General features: G+C 46.0%; 1 protein-coding gene across 4 annotated transcripts in view; it reads right to left on the reverse strand.

Annotated features, from left to right (window-relative positions):
* The window catches only part of sdk2b (sidekick cell adhesion molecule 2b), a 599,240-nt gene that overhangs the window by 70,393 nt on the left and 504,313 nt on the right, over window positions 1–24,534 (reverse strand). The window lies entirely within an intron of this gene.

Raw genomic sequence — 24,534 nt, forward strand, 5'->3', positions numbered from 1 at the left:
AATCTTTGATTGTTTATGTATCATAATAATATACTGAACTGTATGCAAAAAAAAAAAAAGAATTTCACTGTACATCGGTACATGTGATGATAAAGAACCATTGAACACTCAGCCTCTTACAATCCAAGGAAACTTGATTGCTCCTTCCACATCCTCATTCAAAGTTTAATCACAGCATCCGCACTGTCCAAGGGAGGACATGTCACGGCAGGGAGTAGAGCAGGAATGTGACTGTGTTGTGACATGATAAACTCACTGAACCTGCACTGGCTCAGTCAGGGAGCTCAGGTAATAACATGTAATTATGTTTTATTATTTGAAAAATAAAATTAAACAGGTTTAATAAAAATTCAATTCTCCCTCCGGCTTTACATTTCACCTCCTCCTCTCTCCTTGTCCGACACCCTTTTGCTTCCTTTTGCCCCTTACCCCCCTGCCAATCAGCCCTCTGTCCTATCACTTGCCGGGCTTTGTCCCACCCCCGCCTCTCTTTTCCAGCCTTCTCCCCCCCCCCACTCCATCAGTCTGAAGAAGGGTCCCGACCCAAAACATCGCCTGTCTATTCCCTCCCCAGATGCTGCCTGACCCGCAACATCGCTCAAAATTCCAGCATCTGCAGTTACTTGTGTTTCCAAAAATGCAATTCTTCAGGATTTCTGCTGACACCAAAGCATATTTCTGATTATGGTCACATATGAAGCAGGTATTCTAATGCCCCCCAATGCCCCAGATTGCAAAGTTACAATCCCTAGGATCTTCGGCCCCACTCATTCATGCCGACCAAGATGCCCCAACCATGTTAGTCCCATTTATCTGTGTTTGTCCCATGTCCCGCTAAACCTGAATCAAGGGCGAGTCTCACCCCGGTCACTCCCTCCTCTCCCCTCTCCCATCAGGCAAGAGGTACAGAAGTGTGAAAACGCACAGCTCCAGTTTCAGGGACAGTTTCTTCCCAGCTGTTATCAGGCAACTGTGCTATCCTGCCATCTACTAGAAAGTGGTCATGACCTCCCATCTACCTCATTGGAGAGCCTTGGACTATCTTTAATTGGTCTTGACTGGACTTTATCTCGCAGTACACATTATTCCCTTTATAGACAATAGACAATAGGTGCAGGAGTAGGCCATTCAGCCCTTCGAGCCAGCACCGCCATTCAATGCGATCATGGCTGATCACTCTCAATCAGTACCCCGTTCCTGCCTTCTCCCCATACCCCCTCACTCCGCTATCCTTAAGAGCTCTATCCAGCTCTCTCTTGAAAGCATCCAACGAACTGGCCTCCACTGCCTTCTGAGGCAGAGAATTCCACACCTTCACCACTCTCTGACTGAAAAAGTTCTTCCTCATCTCCGTTCTAAATGGCCTACCCCTTATTCTTAAACTGTGGCCCCTTTTCTGGACTCCCCCAACATTGGGAACATGTTTCCTGCCTCTAATGTGTCCAATCCCCTAATTATCTTATATGTTTCAATAAGATCCCCCCTCATCCTTCTAAATTCCAGTGTATACAAGCCCAATCGCTCCAGCCTTTCAACATACGACAGTCCCGCCATTCCGGGAATTAACCTAGTGAACCTACGCTGCACGCCCTCCATAGCAAGAATATCCTTCCTCAAATTTGGAGACCAAAACTGCACACAGTACTCCAGGTGCGGTCTCACCAGGGCCCGGTACAACTGTAGAAGGACCTCTTTGCTCCTATACTCAACTCCTCTTGTTACGAAGGCCAACATTCCATTGGCTTTCTTCACTGCCTGCTGTACCTGCATGCTTCCTTTCATTGACTGATGCACTAGGACACCCAGATCTCGTTGAACTCCCCCTCCTCCTAACTTGACACCATTCAGATAATAATCTGCCTTTCTATTCTTACTTCCAAAGTGAATAACCTCACACTTATCTACATTAAACTGCATCTGCCATGTATCCGCCCACTCACACAACCTGTCCAAGTCACCCTGCAGCCTTATTGCATCTTCCTCACAATTCACACTACCCCCCAACTTAGTATCATCTGCAAATTTGCTAATGGTACTTTTAATCCCTTCGTCTAAGTCATTAATGTATATTGTAAATAGCTGGGGTCCCAGCACCGAACCTTGCGATACCCCACTGGTCACTGCCTGCCATTCCGAAAGGGCCCCATTTATCCCCACTCTTTGCTTTCTGTCTGTCAACCAATTTTCTATCCATGTCAGTACCCTACCCCCAATACCATGTGCTCTAATTTTGCCCACTAATCTCCTATGTGGGACCTTGTCGAAGGCTTTCTGAAAGTCGAGGTACACCACATCCACTGACTCTCCCCTGTCAATTTTCCTAGTTACATCCTGTATCTGTACACTGTTGACGACTTGATTGTAATCATGTATAGTCTTTCCGCTGACAGGATAGAACACAAAAGGAAGGTTTTAATTGTGCCTCGGAGTACAATGAAATCCCCTCTTATGCTGATGAGATGCTGCCTGACCTGCTGAGTTACTCCAGCACTTTGTGTCTAACTTCAGAAGCCTATTTTGCTGCCACAACCTCAGATTCAGTAAACCATCATTTCCAATTGCATTGCAATGAATCAAAGTTCACCTGTCAATCCAGAATACAAGTTCCACTAATAAACTGTTGGAAAAATAACGTGGTGTAAGATTACTGATGTACAAATTGGGGAGCGTGTCCATGCGATTGCAGCGAAGAATGTGACTGCTGCTCTCAAGAAGGTCCTGGCTGATTGATATTGCACTAGTGTTTACTTTAAATAAACCTCATCTTACTATCGCAGTCCCATTATTTCAAAGAACCTGCTGCATTTGTGCATTAATTGCCCATTAGACCCATCACAGAGAGTTAATAATTCAGTGATAAAAATGAAATTATTATACATAAAGCCATGCCAAACTCTATTCACACATCCACAATGTAAATGGCTGGCTAATTCTAGCAGAGAATCGTTTTGTTAGAAAAGATTGGATTTACCATTTTTATGCTTCTTATCTTAATCCATTCTGTCAATCTTTGCTTCCATTCGTTGGCCTATTTTCTTAGATAATCAATTAATTCTCGAATATATATTGTACTCTTTCTCTCTTGTTTCATGTGCTTACCTAGTCATTAATTTCCATTACCAAGGGAGGCAGATTGTCAAGAGTAGCGACTCACCTGTTATAGCTCGAGGACAGACAAAATGCTGGAGCAACTCAGTGGGGCGGGCAGCATCTCTGGAGAAAAGGAATAGGTGGCGTCTTGGGTCAGAACCCTTTAACCCGGAACCTTAATCCAACATTTAATGTCTCTCTTTGGTATAAACCAGCATCTGCAGTTCCTTCCTACACTATTATTGCCCATGCTGCTCTGTTATCTGCTCATGTTTCCACTAGATGATGGCATAAATGTTTTATGAGTCAGAGGATGCAGAATTAAATCTAACTCATGGGGCTTTTCATGGGATGCCCAGCTCCAACAATGAGCCCCACAGAGCTGCTGACAGGAAGGGTTAAACTGACTCCACATGCTGCAAAGAAGGCTGTTTCTCCAGAACCAGTATCCCACATCATGTCATACTTTCGGAAGCTTTTATCTCTGCTTACAGCAGCTGCGATCTCTGGGCCATATGGCAGGCAGCAAGTCAGCCTTACAACAGTGATACGACAGTCAGTCTGTCAGCATCATGCAGCCCACGCAATCACCAACACCTTCACTTCGGGGATAAAGATACGACCTTTCCACCATTATCCTCTGGACTTGCTGACAATGCAAGATCAGAGCGCTACTCTTAATGCCCAGAGTACGTACAAAGTGCCCAAAGTGGCCCACAGCGGACCTAATGTGGAACACGTGGGGATTTAACTAATTGAGTGATTTGGAGACTCCACGTTGCTGAAAGGCAACACCATTGTCTTCATGTGACAATGAAGATTGTCACAGCATTTGAAAACTTAAAACAAAATTACTGTAATTTGTTTCCTTCATTTTTTTTTCCATCAACATTTTTGAAGCTCTTGCCCGCTGCTGGGGAAACTCTCTTGATCGCGTGAGAGGTGACGGAATAATTGGCAAGGTGTAGCCGGGGGGACGTGCAGTGCAGACAGTTACTGCAGGAGTGGCACCTGGACCCACCGCACGAACCGGTGAATGACAACACGGAACATGCAACAACAATGCAAATTCCTGCAACAAATAGAAATATCAAAAACAACTGCAGATGCTGGAAATCTGAAATTGAAACAGTTAATGTTTCCAGAAACAACAGATTTTTTTAAAATCTGAAACATTATCCGTTTCATTTTTCACAGATGCTGCCTGACCTGCTGAGTGTTTTCAAGACTTTCTGGTTTGACCACTTACCTAATTGTGGACCTGCACCTTTTCTCTGTAATTGTAACGTCATAGTGAGATAACATTGTGTTCTGCACTGTGGAATTGTTCCTGTTGTTCCTTGTGAATGGCTTCATTGTGATTACATACTGTATGATTCGATTTGACTGGATGGCACAGAATCAAAAGCTTTTCTCTCGGTAACGTGACAATAATAGACCAGTACCAACCCTGGCTCACTATTCTGTCCAAAAACCACAGTGTTCCAGGTTGGCAGACTGCAGTGTACAGGACAGCGTTTCAGGAGGTTTACGAGAATGATCCCGGGGATGACTGAATTAACATATGATGAGTGTTTGACAGCTCTCAAGTCAAGTCAAGTCAAGTCAAGTTTATTTGTCACATACACATACACGATGTGCAGTGAAATGAAAGTGGCAATGCCTGCAGATTGTGCACAAAAAAGAATTACAGTTACAGTATATAAATAAAGTTAATAAGTTACTATAGTGTAGACAAAAATTTAGTCTCTGGAGTTATAAAAGTTGACAGTCCTGATGGCCTGTGGGAAGAAACTCCGTCTCATCCTCTCCGTTTTCACAGCGTGACAGTGGAGGCGTTTGCCTGACCGTAGCATCTGGAACAGTCCGTTGCTGGGGTGGCAGGGGTCCCTCATAATCTTGCTTGCTCTGGATCTGCACCTCCTGATGTATAGGTCCTGCAGGGGGACGAGTGTAGTTCCCATGGTGCGTTCTGCCGAACGCACTACTCTCTGCAGGGCCATCCTGTCTGGGCATGTACTCGCTGGAATTTAGAGGATGAGGGGGGACCTCATTGAAACCAACCTGATAATGAAAGGCCTAGATAGAGTGGATGTGGAGAGGATGTTTCCTAAGAATAAAAGGACGTACCTTTAGAATGGAGCTGAAGATGAATTTATTTAGGCAGAGGGTGGTGAATCTGTGGAATTTGTTGCCGCAGACAGCGGAGGCCAAGTAATTGTGGGTATTTTTAAAGCAGAGATTGATATGTTCTTGATTAGTAAGGGGGCTTCAAAGGTTATGAGGAGAAGGCAGGAGAATGGGGTTGAGATGGATCAATAGATCAGCCATGATTGAATGGCAGAGCAGACTAGATGGGCTGAACTTGGCAATGACTTGGAAAATTCGACTGGGGACTTTCCATTCTGAGTCAATGTTGTTTGCTGGAAGTGACTGAGGAATGCAATGTCATCATTCCCCAGAGTCATACAGCATGTAAAATGGCCCTATGGCCCAACTTGCCCATGCCTACCAAGCTGCCTCATCTACATTTGTCCCACCTGTCCCCGTTTGGCCATATCCCTACAAATCTTTCCTATCCATGTATTTTCGATGCATTGTGAGAGACATTAGATGGAGTTGTTCTGTGAACGGCCATGAGGGGATTTTCTGGGACAACAACACTTAATACTACACTGCTGGACTGGGGATACTTTTGGCACCAACCCAGCTCTTGCCATTGACACACAAACACATCGCTCACCCACGAGGCCAGACCTCAACCAGGATCCTGTTCAATGGTGAACTTCCCCTTATCACTCCCCACCCCTGGTCCCAACCAATCTTCCACACAGCTGAGCACTTTCTTCAGTACTGCTGTTCGACCCGAAACATCACCAATCCATGTTCCCCAGAGATGCTGCCTGATCTCCTGAGTTACTTCAGCACTTCTCCTTTTGTGTATTAACCAGCATCTGCAGATAGACACAAAAAGCTGGAGTAACTCAGCGGGACAGGCAGCATCAATGGAGAGAACGAATGGGTGACGTTTCGGGTTGAGATGCTTCTTCAGGCTAAAGAAGAGCTAGTCTGCTCTTCAAAAACAGTCTGAAGAAGGGTCTCAACCCGAAACATCACCCATTCCTTCTCTCCAGAGATGTTGCCTGTCCCGCTGAGTTACTCCAGCTTTTTGTGTCTTATCTTCAGTTTAAACTGTGTTCAGTTTAAACAGTTCCTTCCTACATAACCAGCATCTGCAGTTCTTTGTTTCAACTTATTACCAGCTTGAACCATGGTGCATTGCTTGGTTGGGTGATTACTAGTGTCATGTGCATGGAGACACAATGAAATACTTTGTTTTGTGTGCTTTGGGGCAGAACGGACCATGCACGAGTCCAACAGATCGTGCAAAAAGAGAAAATCAACAGAGTGCGGATGATGGTGCCACAGTGGGCATTATGAATGACACGAGAAACAAGATGTGCAGGGCAAGCCGAGGGTGATGAGTGCCTGGAAGAGCTGCCGGGGGTCAAGTCAAGTCAAGTCAAGTCAATTTTATTTGTATAGCACATTTAAAAACAACCCACGTTGACCAAAGTGCTGTACATTTGAATTAGGTTCCAATAGAAAACAAAAATGAAAACATACAGTAGCACGCAAACAGTTCACAGCGCCTCCTCAATGAGCCTCAAACGCTAGGGAGTAGAAATATGTTTTGAGCCTGGACTTAAAGGAGTCGATGGAGGGGGCAGTTCTGATCGGGAGAGGGATGCTGTTCCACAGTCTAGGAGCTGCAACCGCAAAAGCGCGGTCACCCCTGAGTTTAAGCCTAGACCGTGGGATAGTGAATAGCCCCAAGTCGGCCGATCTGAGGGACCTGGAGTTAGAGAGGGGGGTTAGAAGATTTTTGATGTAGGGGGGGGAGTGTCCATTTAGGGCTTTATACGTGAATAGGAGGAGCTTGAAGTTGATTCTGTACCGTACAGGGAGCCAGTGGAGAGAGGCCAGAATCGGGGTGATGTGGTCCCTTTTACGGGTACCCGTCAGGAGTCTCGCTGCGGCGTTTTGGACCAGTTGCAGGCGGGACAGGGAAGATTGGCTGATCCCAGTGTATAGGGAGTTGCAGTAGTCTAGGCGGGAGGAAATTAAAGCGTGAATGATTTTTTCTGTGTCGTCGAATTTGAGGAAAGGTTTGATTTTAGCTATGGTTCGAAGTTGGAAGAAGCTGGCTTTTACCACAGCGTTGACTTGCTTATCAAATTTTAATGCAGAGTCAGGGTGGTGATGGGAGCCAGATACAATAGCAGTGTTGAAGAAAATGCTAGATAGGAACATGAATATGCAGGGAATGGAGGGGTCTGGATTATGTGCAGGCTGATAAGAGTTGGTCTTGGGATCATGTGCGGCACAGACAATGTAAGCCAAAGGGCCTGTTCCTGCACTGCACTGTTTAATGTTCTATATGATGGGCGGGATGGGGGCCAAAAGAATCTTAATTCAGCATGGTTAATAAAGTGTAGCTTTTCTGGGAACGTCCACTGACGGTTGCTCACAGGGCAAATTCATCTCATCAGAGAAAGTGCAGATAGTAAGCACTCTGAACGCTGCCCTGAGGTAGAAGGTCAGCTCCGGGATACAACCTGAGCACCAGAGAGGCCCGCTCAAGAGCCTGGTAGCATCTGGGCACAAACTGGTCTTGAATCTGGTGGTACGCGTGCTTTCAAGCTTTTGCATCTTCTGCCCGACAGGAGAGAGGAGAAGAGGGAATGACTGGGAAGTGCACGGTCCTAGATTAAGTTTGTTGCTTTCCTACTTTCCTAAGGCAGTGTAAGGAAGAGTTCCCACTATTATTCCAAAGAAATATACAGGACAAAGACGACTTGAGACACAGTGTTCAAGGTTCCAGGGGCAACAACTAATGAACTGTGCACAGTGCCCAGCTGGTAGAGCTGCTGCTTCACAGCTTCAGAGATCCCTGTTCAATTCTGACTACAGGTGCTGTCTGGACGGAGTTTTTCACATTCCTCCTGCGACCACGTGGGTTTCCTCCAGGTGCTCCAGTTTCCTCCCACATACCAAAGACGTGCAGTTTTGTAGGTTAATTGTCCTGTAAATTGTCCCGAGTGTGTTGGGAGTGGATGAAAAACTGGGATAACATAGAACCAGTGTGAACGGGTGATCGATGGTTGGCATGGACTTGGTGGGCAGAAGGGCCCGTTTCTATGCTGTATCTCTGAACGTAACTCAAGTAAACATGCTCAGTGCCATATTTCTGTTGGGGTGCTGTCAACTCTGCAGATGGTAATTTCATCAATTTCTGTTTGTGGAATGGCTACGTGTACATTGGGAATCACGGCTTCACAATATCACAATGTCCGAAGAATCTGAGAATGAGTATGTGTGGTCACGGACGTTCCCTTGACCATTGATTGACGTTAGTGTCACGTCGACAGGAAAGGACCACATTCTCTCACTCCACATCCTGTTTGCGAACCGCAGTCGGCTGTCAAGACCAGACATGCTGTCTTCCTCTTACCAGCTCCACCATTGTCTACATTTCCAGAGCTCACCCAGGCTAGTCCTCCGTACAACAGGAAACCAAGAGCCCATGTGTAGTCATGGAGATCAAGCCATCTTTTACATGTGTGCCTTCTGACATTGAATGCTTTCCCAGAGTAACAGTTGAATTCCACAGCAATGATGAGTGTTCAACCCCCAAGCAACAGAGCGTGTTATCTGCCCTCTGATGACATGTTTTATGTTCCTGGCTCGGTCTGCAAGCTCTCAAGTACCGTGGCTGCAGCCCTGTACACTGCACAATGTTTGTTGGGAGTGCGTTCCTGCTAGGAAGCCCGATGGTCAAATATACAATTCTGAGCAAAGGCATTATCAAACATTGCCACAGTCTGCAGATAATGCAGAAGGTGACGCACAGTTAACTAATCTAATCATGACTACATCCAACCCAATCCCAGTAAACAGACCAGAGTGATGCTGACTATGTCCACACACAGTGTAAAAGGGAATCACACAGCCTACAAATTCATGACTTTCACACCAGGATGTGTCTGGCACGTTAGCTGCAGTGAGCTGCTACTACATGGCTGGATGCCCAAAGCCAGGGCAGTCTACAAAGGTACTGTGCACAACATGCCAGGCACTTTGGCTCGTTATGCCATTGCTGATTTACCATATGATTAAACGGTTTTGTTTCAGTCAGTTGGCCTGTATAAGGCGGCTGTAACTGTCGCAGCTACCCCCTGCTATTTGAGCCACGCTGCTCACCATTTGGACTTGAGTTGTTACATGAGAAACTCCCAGAGTGAGATAGTCATACAGCACAGACACCAGCCATACCTACCCTGCACAGTGGCCTTGTTGGCATCCAGCACTGATCCCATTTATGGTAGTTGGCTGCAGCTTGGGGATTCCAGCGCATGGTGCCATGCATCTTAAAGTGAGAGCGTTTGCTTTCAGCACTCCCTCAGACAGACCATTCCAGATGCCAATCACCCTCAGGGTGGAAACGCCCTCCTCAGATCCTCTCCAAGTCTCTAGCCCCTTATTTTAAGTCCATGCTCTCTAGCTTTACATAGGGAAACAGTCGGCAGGGTCCTGAACTAAAACGCCGCCTGTCCATTCTCTCCCCAGATGTTCCTGGGCCGCAGAGTTCCTCCAGCACTTTGTGTTTTTGTTCTAGTTTTACATACTGCTGGTATGAGGAAACGATTCTTACTGTATACCTGGTCCATGTCCTCCTGGGTTTTGTATAACTCAGGCCTGCATTGGTAGTGCACAGTATTCCACCTGAGGTCTCACCACTGATTTATTAAGTTGTACCATCACCTTCCTTATTACCTCCTATTCCTTATGACCTTATAACCTTCCCACACTTACATTCTCCACTGGAGCTAGTGAAGCCAAGTATCGTACATGCCTTCCTCATCACCCCATCGACCTGTTTTGCCAACTTCAGTGATCCTTAGGACACGTACACCAAGGTCCTTCTGTACCTCAATACCCTCCAGAGTTCAACCAATCATTGTTTACGCCCTACCTTTATTAATTTTGTCCCAAAATAGGTAATTTCCCTCTCATCAGGATTACATTTTATTCATTCAACAATACAGGGATAACATTGGGCATCGTTTTATGGTGAGAGCTCGGAGATTAAAGGGGATTCTTGGGGTTACGTTTTGTACAGAATGGGTGGCTGATATCTGGAGCATACTGCAGAATGCATAGGTGGACGTGGTCCTAATGCAGCAAATGGAATGAGTGTGGACGGGCACCAAAGTCGGCTTGTCCGTGGTGGGCCGAAGGACCCCTTCATACGATTCTATGAATGTCATCCTGTACCCTTGGACCACCTGCCTCACCATTAACTCTATCCCCTTCTCTACCTGACCTCTTGCAGAAACAATCTGGAGAATCTTCGCTTGAGAGCAAAGCCACGTTTTCAGCTGTTGGAGAGCTTTAAACAAACTTGTTTCTGTTCATCATTTGGCAATCTCCCAATGACCAGCAACCAAGGCCGGAAACACAAATGTTTAAAAGCTGGCTCGTAAAACTCCAGGAGAATGGAGCCAAGGAGTTCTGGCGATGTACTCAGCAGCAGAAATGTCATAGCCGACCCTAATATAGTTTCATCCTATTTAATCACTGACATGTTTAAGACTAAAAGTAATCAGAACCATGTTTGATCATTTTCTTTCTAGCACATGAACAGTTAAAGGTGGGCAAAAGTGAACGGTAAATGTTGGCCATTCAATTTCACAATGTAGGTCGGCTAAAAACAAAGTACTGGAGGAACTCGGCGGGTTAGGCGGCATCTGTGGAGGGGATGGACAGACAATATTTCAGGTCAGGACATCTCTTTAAGACAATCTTGAAGAAGGGTCCTGACCTGATGTGTCGTCTGTCCATCTCCTGAACTGTTGTTGCCTGACCCTCAGAGTTTATCCAGCACTTTGACTTTTGCGGAAAATTCCAGCATCCCGGGATTAAATATGGGATCTTACAATTGTTCTGGCTTGGATCAGTTAACTCAGAACAGACCAGCGCTGATCCTGAATCCTCTCCATCCATCAAGCCTCTGAGCAGAACCTTTATTGACTGAGTCATCAGCTGCAGCATCTGGATACATTTCACTTTAATGGGATAGTATTTTCAGAAGCATTGAAGTAAAATGTTAACACATGACACAAAATTCCAGAATATAATGGCCATATAAAGAGAGGCAAGATTAACGACTACGTGAGTGCTGGATTACTGCACAGTTCCACAGCAAGTCCCAGTCTGAGTACTGAGCACAGTTCGGTACACCACATTGCACTGGTGAGAACGCAGAGGAAATTTACAAAGATATTTCTGGGACTAGAAAGCTTCAGCCATGAAGAACAACTTAATAAGCTCAGGGTGGTTTTCTCCGGAGATGAGGTTCCTGACAGTGAAGTGAACGCTCACAAATCTTTTTCCCCAAGATTGAGGATTCTAAAACTAGAGGGCACTGGTTTAAGCTGAGAGGAGAGAGATTTAAGAGGGACCTCAGGGGCAACTTTTCACCCAGAGGGTCGTCTGTATCTGGAATAAGTGCCAGAGGAACCTATAGAAGCGGATGCATCTACAACTTTTAAAAGGTATTTGGACAAGGAACTGCAGATGCTGGCTTACAAAAAGGCACAAAGTGCTGGAGTAATTCAGTGGATCAGGCAGCATCACAGGAGAACATGGATAGGTGATGTTTTGGGTCAGGATCTTTCTTCAGAGGATGGATTTAGAGAACTATGGATCAAATGGGACTAGCCCAGTATGCCAACTTGGATAGCATGGCCAAGGTTGGCTGAAGGGCCGATATCCATTCTCTATGACAGGAAATGTAATGGTGGTGCATAAAATAATGAGGATATATACGGAACAAATAAGGAGCTATTTCCTTCGGAAACATGATTTAAAAAAAAAAGGGAGTAGGTTTAAAATGATTGGTAGAAGAGAAGGAAGATTAAAGAAAGATTTGATCATCCCAGGAGCAGTCAGGGTCTGCAGCTCACTGCCTGAATGGGCGGGAGAGGCTCATGTTAAAACAGGACTAGGTATGCTCTTGGGACAATGGACCAAGTGGTGCACGGTTGGATGAAGCCAGACAGCCCGTTTATGACCGACACGGACATAACATGACGCTGTCATAAGTCATAAGGTCATGAGGGATAGGAACAGAATTAGGCCATTCGGCCCATCAAGTTTACCACCATTCAACCATGGCCAATCTATCTCTCCCTCCTAACCCCATTCTCCTGCTTCTCCCCATAACCTCTGACACCTGTACGAATCAAGAATCTATCTGTCTCTGTCTTAAAAATATCCATTGGCGGCCTCCACAGAATTCTGTGGCAAAGAATTCCACAGAGTCACCACCCTCTGACTAAAGAAATTCCTCCTCATCTCCTTCCTGAAAGAATGTCCTTTAATTCTGAGGATATGACCTCTTGTCCTTCTGGTGTGGTAAATCAATTGGTCATGTCCAGAGGAATGATGCCCATCACTGGAGTGCTAAACTACAACTCACTTCCTCCCGAACACAAAGCGATCATGTTGAACAAACATTCGCCTGTGGTCAGTCGGCCCAGCCTACATTCAAAGCCCCGCCCTCACACTGTTACTCCTGTATCAGGCCGGGGGGGGGGGGGGGGGAGTCCATGAATCAGGGAGTGGGAAGGCTACTGTGTCATATCATCGAGCAAAATCTATGTCCTAACATCTAGCAACCATGTAAGGCTTCAATCTCAGTTTCCATGCACCATAAAACGACAAATTTCAGCAACCTTGAACAACTAATTAAAAAATTAGTTCATGCTGTCTCAGGAGCATTTACAGTCAATAGCTCATGAGTTCTTGACAAGTTAATACATCATTACAATTCTATCACACAATCACATATCTAGAAAGCTTTTCAATCCTATTATTCACAGGTAATATAATGAAACAACAGATAATTGTTTACGGTTTGATTTGCACGTTGACATTTTCTCTGGGTCGAATTATCTACAGAACCCCTTCCCAGCTCCTACTCCCCACCCCTGCTCCAAAGTTCACCCTCACCTCCTACTCCCCCCTCCATTCTGAAGCCAGCAGCATCCACCAGCAACAGCTGCAGGCAGCCGATTACGTGGCAACATCTCTCTTTGGTCATTTAAAGAAAATGCACAACGTTTATGGTCACTTATCATCCAATCATGACCTCAATGAGATGAATCTCAAGGTGCGAGAGAATGTGCAGTAGATTCAAATTGCCGAAAATAAACTCCTAAATGAGGTGTGAACAGCCCTTTCCAGGGTCAATGTATAGCAAGATTGTATATCCTACATTCCAAAGACGTACAGGTTTGTTGGTTAATTGGCTTTGGTAATATTGTAAATTGTCCCCAGCATTTAGGATGGTGCTCGTGTGTGGGGTTGGCTGCGCCTAACGGCTGCGGCTCTCTGGCAGTCTGTTGTCTTTTTTTCTTTTTTTTTGTTTGTGTCGGTGTTGGGATGGTTTTTGTTTCTGTTTTTGGCTGTGTATGTGTGGTGGGGGTGTGTGGTGGGGGTGTGGGGTGGGGTGGGGGGGTGGGGCGGGGGGAAACCTTTATTTTATTAGGTCTCTTCCCCGGGGCGCGGCTCGGCTGCGGGCCTTAACATTGCCGGCGCAGCTCGGCTGCGGGACGTTTCAGTGCCCGGTGCGGCTCGGCTGCGGGCCTTAACATTGCCGGCGCAGCTCGGCTGCGGGACGTTTCAGTGCCCGGTGCGGCTCGGCTGCGGGCCTTAACATTGCCGGCGCAGCTCGGCCGCGGGACGTTTCAGTGCCCGGTGCGGCTCGGCCGCTGGACTTAACATCGCCCGGTGCGGCCGCGGGACGTTTCAGTGCCCGGTGCGGCTCGGCCGCGGGACGTTTCAGTGCCCGGTGCGGCTCGGCCGCTGGACTTAACATCGCCCGGTGTGGCCGCGGGACGTTTCAGTGCCCGGTGTGGCCGCGGGACGTTTCAGTGCCCGGTGCGGCTCGGCCGCGGGACGTTTCAATGCCCGGTGCGGCTTCGCCGCTGGACTTAACATCGCCCGGTGTGGCCGCGGGACGTTTCAGTGCCCGGTGCGGCTTGGCCGCTGGACTTAACATCGTCAGCGCTGTTCGGCCGCGGGACGTTTCAGTGCCCGGTGCGGCTCGGCCGTTGGACTTAACATCGCCCGGTGTGGCCGCGGGACGTTTCGGTGCCCGGGGCGGCTCGGCCGGGGGGCCTTCCATCCCCTTGCGGGGGCTGTGCGTGTCGTTTGCCTCGGTAGGGGTCGAGCTGCCTGTCCGTGGGTGCGGGGGGAAGAGAGGGGAAGTTTTGTTGCCTCCATCACAGTGAGGGGGTGTTTGGAGTCACTGTGATGGATGTTTGTGTTGGGGTCGGGTGTCCTGTGTTCTTTTCTTTTTGCTGTATTTTGTGTGACTGCTGAAATTTCGCTCGGTGTTGTGCCGAGTGACAATAAAGTGTTGTTATGTTATGTTATGTTATTGCGGGTCGGTGCGGACTCGGTGGGCCAAAGGGCCAGTTTCTGCGAGACGCCCCTCCAAATAAGAGATACTGGGTAAATGTCTAAATGTAAGTAAATGTCTAAGGGAATGTCTGTATCAAATGTAACCTCCGGAAATGTCGGATGGGCTTGTTTAAAAATATGTTTTGTGAATGATATTTATTATTTGAATAAAGTTTCTGCGCTGCACCTCTAATTTCTAAAGTAAAGTGAAAATGATTTGGTCAGAGGTTTGGATTGAAACTTCAGAATGCCAAAAAAGCACCACCAAGGCAGACCGTGTGATGCCATTGTCAATTTCTTCCAAAACAATAGCATTGAAAGCAGCTAAAGTGATTCAATAAACTCATCCAGAAAATATTTTCTCATTGGACAAATACACTTCCTGCCCATATAAATGTGTCGTGGCTCATACAAACCTCTCATAATTGCTTGTCAAATGTTCACTTTTCACTGACATAATTTGAATAAAGTATTTTTTGATTTAAAAAAATAAATAAATAATAATAATTGATAAACAGTAAACATCAGCTACTCTTAGTCAATTCTTTTGTGCATCAAAAACAATCATGTTATTAATAATGGGGAATAACTATCGCAATTTTTTTTATTTTAGAGATACAGCGTGGAAAGAGGCCCTTCGGCCCACCGAGTCCGCGCCGCCCAGCGAGCCCCGCACATTAACACTATCCTACACACACTAGGGACATTTTTTACATTTACCCAGTCAATTAACCTACATACCTGTACGTCTTTGGAGTGTGCGAGGAAACCGAAGATCTCTGAGAAAACCCACGCAGGTCACGGGGAGAACGTACAAACTCCGTGCAGACGGCGCCCGTAGTCAGGATCGAACCTGAGTCTCCGGCGCTGCATTCGCTGTAAGGCAGCAACTCTACCGCTGCGCAAGACTATCGCAATGTTTACGAAACATTTGGACAGGTTCATGGACAGGACAGATTTAGAGAGGGTTATGGGCCAAATGCAGGCAGGTGGGACTAGTGTAGATGGGACATGTTGGCTGGTGTGGGCCAAAGGGCCTGTTTCCACACTGCAAGACTCCATGACTCCAAGTGTAATGGGCCTCCAATAATTTATCATTGCATTGCGAAAGCAGGCAAAAAAGTAGCAAATTAATTCCAACCAGAGAGGTGTAAGGCAATACCATTTGGCAAGTAGAAACAAGGAATCCAGAGATATCTTGTAATAAATGTCCACAGGCCTGACAGACAAAATGATTCATATGTTATACAGGATTCTCAGCTTTTCTAGCCAATATATGGAATACATATGGGCGGCACGGTAGTGCAGCGGTAGAGTTGCTGCTTTACAGCGAATGCAGCGCCGGAGACTCAGGTTCGATCCTGACTACGGGTGCTGCACTGTAAGGAGTTTGTACGTCCTCCCCGTGACCTGCGTGGGTTTTCTCCGAGATCTTCGGTTTCCTCCCACACTCCAAAGACGTACAGGTATGTAGGTTAATTGACTGGGTAAATGTAAAAAATTGTCCGTAGTGGGTGTAGGATAGTGTTAATGTGCGGGGATCGCTGGGCGGCGCGGACTTGGTGGGCCGAAAAGGCCTGTTTCCGCGCTGTATATATATGATATATGATATGATAAGACCAGGGAGGTAAAAGTAAAATGACATAAAACTTGATTAGAGTATTGTGCACAGTTCTGGTCACCACTTTATTAGAGGGACGTGACAGGTCTGTGTAAGGGGTGTGGTGGAGATTTACATGCTTGTCTGTGACTGAAGCGTTTTAGTTATGAGGGCTAGGCTGGGGTGAAATAGAGGTCAAGAGAGAATTAGATAAGGTGCAAAAAATTATAAAAAGCCTCGTGAGTTTGACGGGATTATTTAATGTAACAGAAAGGTCAAAAGCAGCCATGACGGTGGCATTTACTCAGTCACAACCAATTTGGTTCGAATGTGCTGGAGTAACTCAGCGGGTAAGGTCATAAGGTCATAAGGAATAGGATTAGAATTAGGCCATTCGGCCCATCAAGTCTACTCCGCCATTCAATCATGGCTGATCTATCTCTCCCTCCTAACTCCATTCTCCTGCCTTCTCCTCATAACCTCTGACACCTGTACTAATCAAGAACGGTAGCATCTGTGGAGATTGTGATCTCTGGAGATGCTGCCTGACTCGCTGAGTTGCCCCAGCATTTTGTGTCTTTCTTTGGTATAAATCAGCGTCTGCAGTTCCTTGTTATTACCGAGTTTGGTTTCACTCAATTCCAGACTTCATCAGTCTCTGCTCAGTCATGGACCAAAGAGCGCGATGTAAGATGGGATTGGCAGCTCTTGACTTCGGGGATCCCTGGTGAAAACTAAGTTATCAATGGGAAAATATTCCAAAGGCCAGAGTCGTACCTTGCCCAAACAAATTGGTCCTGGTTGTTGCAGCCCAACCACTCCAGCCAAAAATTTAACAGTGGCAGTGACCTCTGCTCAACCATCTGTAATTACTGCATCAATTACCTCCCAAACACCATTGCAACTCCTCAACAAATGACACAGCCCCTACCTGCACACATCAAGACCAGGACAACATTCAGGCAAGGTTTCTCGTGAGTAACAAATTATCTCTGCACCACCGAACAGCCAGGCAGCCACCATCTCCAACAAGGGAGGATCTAACCGCTATTTGTGAAATTTAGTGGCTAAACTATCACTGCGACCCTGCGATCAAAATCCTGGGATCATTGACCGGAAACACAACAGGACCAATCACATAAACAGCACAGCTACAATAGCAGGTCAAAGTCTGGGAGTCAGCAATGAATGACACACCTTCTCACACCCCAAAGCCTTTCCAGCAACTACGTCACAAATCAGATGTGTAGGAAAAAAACCTGCAGATGCTGGTTTAAATCGAAGATAGACACAAAATGCTGGAGTAACTCAGTGGGTCAGGCAGCATCTCAGGAGAGAAGGAATGGGTGACGTTCCGGGACGAGACTGAAGAAGGGTCTCGACCCGAAACGTCACCCATTCCTTCTCTCCTGAGATGCTGCCCGACCCACTGCGTTATTCCAGCATTTTGTGTCTACCTTCACAAATCAGATGTTGGTTTACACCGAAGAACTACTGTGAACAGGTGATCGATGGTCACCATGGACACGGTGGGCCAAAGGGCCTCTGTCCATGCTGTGTCCTTCAATCATCCACATTATGTACAACAGAGAAGGACAAAGCAGCCCATTTGGTTGGTAGTCCATTTATCACCCTAAATATTAATCCCATCCACCACTAGTGCATTTGGCTGCAGTGTTGTCTATCCATAAAGTGTACTGCCATTACTGGCCCAGACTATTCCAGTATTTATTCACAAAATGCTGGAGTAACTCAGCAGGTCAGGCAGCATCTCGGGAGGGAAGGAATAGGTGACGTTTTGGGTCGAGACCCTTCTTCAGACGTCTCGACTCGAAACGTCACCCATTCCTTCTCTCCCGAGATGCTGCCTGGCCTGCTGAGTTACTCCAGCATTTTGTGAATAAATACCTTCGATTTGTACCAGCACCTGCAGTTATCTTCTTAGACTATTCCAGTACATCCCTGACCCAAGACCTCCAGCATCAAGGAGAATAAGGGCAGCAAATGATGGGAAGACCGTCGCAGGCACGTTTCCTCCATCACACACCATCCTGAAATTGACAACCACAGCATGCATTACCTTCCTCAAAACCCTACTATGCAAATCATCAGGTAATCATTCGCACAACACTTGTTTTTTTACTAATGCTAATTTCTTTGAGCTCCTCATTCATTATCATATCATATCATATCATATATATACAGCCGGAAACAGGCCTTTTCGGCCCTCCAAGTCCGTGCCGCCCAGTGATCCCCGTACATTAACACTATCCTACACCCACTAGGGACAATTTTTACATTTACCCAGCCAATTAACCTACATACCTGTACGTCTTTGGAGTGTGGGAGGAAACCGAAGATCTCTGAGAAAACCCACGCAGGTCACGGGGAGAACGTACAAACTCCTTACAGTGCAGCACCCGTAGTCAGGATCGAACCTGAGTCTCCGGCGCTGCATTCGCTGTAAAGCAGCAACTCTACCGCTGCGCTACCGTGCTAGACCTTCTGTGCTCCATTGGACTTTAGAGATACAGTGTGGAAACAGGCTGTTTGGCTCACTGTGTCTGCCCTGACCAGTGATCACCCCGTGCTAACCAACGCACTAAGGACAATTTACAGTTTTATCGAAGCCAATTAGTGTGGGAGGAAACAGGAGCACACAGAGAATGTACAAGCGGTCACGGTGAGAACGTACACACTCTGTACAGACAACACCCGTAGTCTTAAAATAGTTGAATTGAATTCTTTATTGTCATGTGACAAGCCACAGTGAGATTCTTTGCTCGCATACCTTGCTAAGGTATGCAAGGTATGCAAATAGTTGCCCATAAAGGACACTTACAAAGTTATAAATCCCACCCCCCCCCCCCCCCCGCGCCATTTCCCCCTTTGTTTTTCCTCCTTCATGGCAGCACCCCCCATGCCGGGTCCTCAATTGTTCCTTCCCTTGGCAGCGGCATCTTCACTCCACGTGTCCGCCCTCATCCGGCGATCGGCTGCCGCACCAACCTCTCCATTAACACTGCCGGGCCCTCTCTGGATGCCTCCGTGACGCCAGCCCAAGAACTCATGGTCGTGGGCTCCATCGACCCCTGCAGCTCCACATCCAAATTTGCAGATGATACTAAGCTGGGGGGGTAGTGTGAATTATGAGGAAGATGCAAAAAGGCTGCAGGGTGACTTGGACAGGTTGTGTGAGTGGGCGGATACATGGCAGATGCAGTTTAATGTAGATAAGTGTGAGATTATTCACTTTGGAAGTAAGAGTAGAAAGGCAGATTATTATCTGAATGGTGTCAAGTTAGGAAGAGGGGATGTTCAACGAGATCTGGGTGTCCTAGTGCATCAGTCACTGAAAGGAAGCATGCAGGTACAGCAGGCAGTGAAGAAAGCCAATGGAATGTTGGCCTTCATAACAAGAGGAGTTGAGTATAGGAGCAAAGAGGTCCTTCTACAGTTGTACCGGGCCCTGGTGAGACCGCACTTGGAGTACTGTGTGCAGTTTTGGTCTCCAAATTTGAGGAAGGATATTCTTGCTATTGAGGGCGTGCAGCGTAGGTTCACTAGGTTAATTCCCGGAATGGCGGGACTGTCGTATGCTGAAAGGCTGGAGCAATTAGGCTTGTATACACTGGAATTTAGAAGGATGAGAGGGGATCTTATTGAAACATATAAGATAATTAGGGGATTGGACACATTAGAGGCAGGAAACATGTTCCCAATGTTGGGGGAGTCCAGAACAAGGGGCCACAGTTTAAGAATAAAGGGTGGGCCATTTAGAACGGAGATGAGGAAGAACTTTTTCAGTCAGAGAGTGGTGAAGGTGTGGAATTCTCTGCCTCAGAAGGCAGTGGAGGCCAGTTCGTTGGATGCTTTCAAGAGAGAGCTGGATAGAGCTCTTAAGGATAGCGGAGTGAGGGGGTATGGGGAGAAGGCAGGAACGGGGTACTGATTGAGAGTGATCAGCCATGATCGCATTGAATGGCGGTGCTGGCTCGAAGGGCTGAATGGCCTACTCCTGCACCTATTGTCTATTGTCTATTGTCCAACCCACGAGGTACCGGCCTACTAGGTCTGGGCCACAAGGCTCCACCGCCAGCCCACGAGATACTATATTGCCTCTAAGCTATGCACTAATTCTTTACATTTCAGACATTGCTTGTTCACTGCCACACCTTTCCATGTAGTTCCCTGTCGTTCAGAGTCCACTCACACCTCACCTCAACATTTAAAAAATTTCCATTTAAGATCCTGATTTCAGATTGAAAAACGAAATTACGTTCAACTTTCTCATGATTTTCTATCACATTAGGATCACTGTACCCTAAAGACCTTCTAACTACCAGATCATCAAGTTATGCTTTCTTTCTGCACAATGTTAGGTCTAAAATAGCCTATTCCCTTATTAGTACTGCAACATAGTAATATGGGAAACCATCTGTTATACGCTCCATAAAGTCGTTCTTCACACTTCTTTCTAATTTGGCAATACACGGGTTAAAGTCCCCTGCGAATTCAGCACCACCTTTTGTTATATTCACATGTAATTTCCTGATTAGTTCTATGCAAACCATCTGGAGTGTATATACAACTCCCTGGAACGTTTCCTGCTGCTTGCTGTTTCTTTGCCTCTTTTAATTTTTCTGTGCTAAGAACCTTCCTCTCTAGTTTTTTTACCCAATCTTAAACATCAGGGCCTTCATCTCTTTTTCCATTTTGCTTATCTCTGAATTTTGTAATCTGAAAGATTCAGTTCCCATCCCTGGTCATTTTACACCCATGCCTCAGTCGTGGCTGTTAGATCAACTAACTAATTAACTAACCCACTCAATTCCAATAGTGCCTTTATGCCACATTTAGTCAAGAATGATCAACACATTCAGATTTTAAAAAACTCTCAGTTTTGTCTTTTTACTATTATCCTCAAGTTAATGAGTGTCACCGGTTATTAATTTGTTGTATTATTGATCATTGAATTTGTACCTGGGCGTTATCATGTTTAGAGGCCTGTTAAGCTGCAGCAAGTCAGAATTTCATTGTTCTGTTGCTGGCACATATGGCAAACACTCTAGACTCTCGAATTAAAGGCAAACTCTTTAATTTGGATGGGACGTTTCTTTTCAGACAGACTCAGCTTACCATTATCCATTTTACTATCTTGTATCATTGGTTTCCCTCTTCTCTTTCATCTGAAGAAGGGTCTCGACACGAAACGTCACCCATTCCTTCTCCCCTGAGGTGCTGCCTGACCCGCTGAGTTACTCCATCATTTTGTGATACCTTTCATTTTCTAAATGTACCGTTAGAAAACCTTTACCCTTTGTCTGCAACAACTTAGTCTGAAGCCTCATCGATAGCCCTGGTTAATCAATCTGCGTTGTCACTGATCCCAGGCTACCCAACCCAACAGAACGTTCCTCTCTTCGCTTGAGTTGGTGCCACTGTCTGATGAATAAATAAATATGTTCCCTGCACCACTCCCTGAGCCAGATATTCAATCCTCATTCTCCCTGTGCCAATGCGCACATTGCTCAGGGAGTACTCTTCATATTTGTGGCTTTGGCTTTTAAGTCGATGTCTTGCTGCTCGCATTCTTGCAGCAAGACTTCCTTCTTCACCCTGCCTCTGTCAACCATGGCCACAGGATCATTCCCCTCCCACTCAGATTTCCTCTCCAGCCCCGAGGAAATATTCTTCACCCGCCACTTGGCAGGCAACTAACTCAGTGTTCAGGATGCCGTCTACAGTTACAGAGAACAGTTAACTATCCTGTTAACTCTACTGCTGCCTGCCACCACTGCAATCCTTTCACTTCTTCACATCCCATGGTTCCTGAAGAAGCTTGGAAAGGTGCAGAGATTTACCAGGACTTCAGGGCCTGAGCTACAGGGGGAGGTTGGGCAAGCCTCTTTACTTTTTGGAGTGTGGGAGGCGGTGGGGTGATCTTATAGCGGTGTATAAAATCATGAGGGGAAGGAATTGATAGGGTAAATGCACAAAGTCTCTTCCCCAGTAGAAATCAAGAACCAGGGGGCAGAGGTTCCCATCTCACTACTACCATCAGGGAAAAGGTACAGGAGCCTAAAAACCATGACAATCAGGTTGGCATTATGTTCGGCATCGACATTGTGGGCTGAAGGGCCTGTCCCTGTGCAGTACTGTTCTATTTTTCTTCTAATTATGTTTTTGTACTAAGTCTTATTTTCTGCAGTCTTTTAGAATTTTATGTCTACTTAATGCATAATTTATGTGTTTGTGTGTTGTCTATGTGCCTGTGGCGCTGCTGCAGCTCATTGTACCTGTACCTCACGTACTGGTGTATGTGGCAATAACCTCGACATTAACTTGAACGTAACTTGGCTGTTCCACACCATTGCCCAGGGGAGCAAGCCCATCAATGCCATTCCGCCTCTCCTTGTTCATCATTCACTCTCACACACGTCCATCAACTCCTCTTGGTCATCAGTTGCATTAACGGCAATTGACTGTGGCCGATTACCTGAACAGCATGTGTAGGGAGGAACTGCAGATGCTGGTTGAAATGAAAAATAGACACAAAATGCTGGAGTAGCTCAACTGGAGGCAGCATCTCTGGAGAGAAAGAATGAGTGACGTTTCGGGTCGAGACCCTTCTTCAGACTGAAGGTCTCGACCCGAAGAGCAACCCATTCCTTCTCTCCAGAGATGCTGCCTGTCCCGCTGAGTTACTCCAGCATTTTGTGTCTATTACCTGAACATTTTGTGTCTATTGCCTTAGGGTGGTGGGAGGGATGTGGAGTGCCTGGAGGAAGCCCACATGGTGTTAGAGGGGGCGCATACACTTCACAGACAACACCGAGAGCTGTGACCACCTGTTCTGCTTAGATTCAACCACGCAGCATGGAAACAGGCCCTTCAGCCAACCTCGTCCATGCCAACATAACTGGCATACTGGGCTAGTCCTATTTGCCTGCAATTGGCCCATGGCTCTCAAAACTCTTCCTATCTATACATCTGTCCACACATCTTTTAGAAGTCATAATTGTATCTGCTTCTGCAGCTTCCTCTGGCAATTGTAGATCCTTGGACATGAAATGTGAAGGACAATTTTCTCTCTCCAGACGCTGTCTGACAAGCTAAGTATTTCTCACATCTTCTGTGCTTCTTACATCTGCATCAAGTCCTCTTCTGCAATTTGGATTCATGTGAAGGTGTCGGAGCCATTGAGTGAAACCTGTGGCCCCACCACAGAGCTGTGTTGAGGGCAAGGCACAGCGGACTAATCGCTCGGCACCTTTTAAGGATTTTGCTCGGCAGTGCTCAGGGCAATTCTTCCCTGTGATGTAAACATACTTGGATACTTGGATTTGGCCCCTCTCCTAATCTGTGAAGGATTTTGAAAACTATTTAGGATAAGTTTTCTCAACCTGTTTACTGTCCAAAGCAAGAGAGCTTATTTGAGCAATTTATGGGATTTCTCACAAAGTTTAGATTAATGCAGCTGATAATAAGACAAGATTCAAGATATAAACTCTTTCCTTGTCCAATGTTTTATCAGCAATGCGGATCTGTAATTTATTTGTATTTTATGCTTTAAAAAAAATTATTTTCAGCATTTGTTTTTGATTGATCTCTTTAATACTGCCCAGTGTAATAACAATACTGAAAAATTAAGTGGAAGGGATAATTTATGTAACTGGAAGATTGAAAAAACAACATGGAAACAGAATGGAAACATTCCTGGAAAATTTAATTAAACAAGTACTTAAAAACAGATGTTGGCTTAGTTGATGCAGCACTGTTAACTCTTTAAAAGCTCCAATACCCTTTCTACAAAACAAAGCATCTTGAATCAATATAATTAATTTGAGATTGGTATATCATCGCTTATGTACAGACAAAGAGACTCATGGTATCATCCCCAGTAACATATCTCACTTTATTCAATCCAATACCCAGAAATTTACAAGACAGTCCTCAAGTCACTTCATTTATACTAGAATTAGAGCAAACAAAAATAGCTACCGACAGTCACTATATCCATGGACTATCCCAGAGTGGAACATCCTTCCCAACACCCCAGATGTGCACCAACCTTGTCACTCTTCGAGTCACAACTCGACAGCTTGGACATGGATCATCTCACCAAACTTGCCCACATAAGAATCTAAATAACCTTTTTTTGCAACCGGTACCCACGCGAGCGAAACCTGCATGAGATAGCCCAGATGTTGGCGGTTGTGCAGCAGAAACATTTTGAAAACTATTTAGGATGAGTTTTCTCAACCTGTTTACTATCCAAAGCAAGAGAGATTATTTGAGCAATTTATGGG

This window comes from Rhinoraja longicauda, chromosome 6 (assembly GCF_053455715.1).
Source record: "Rhinoraja longicauda isolate Sanriku21f chromosome 6, sRhiLon1.1, whole genome shotgun sequence".
NCBI classification, from domain to species: Eukaryota; Metazoa; Chordata; class Chondrichthyes; order Rajiformes; family Arhynchobatidae; genus Rhinoraja; species Rhinoraja longicauda.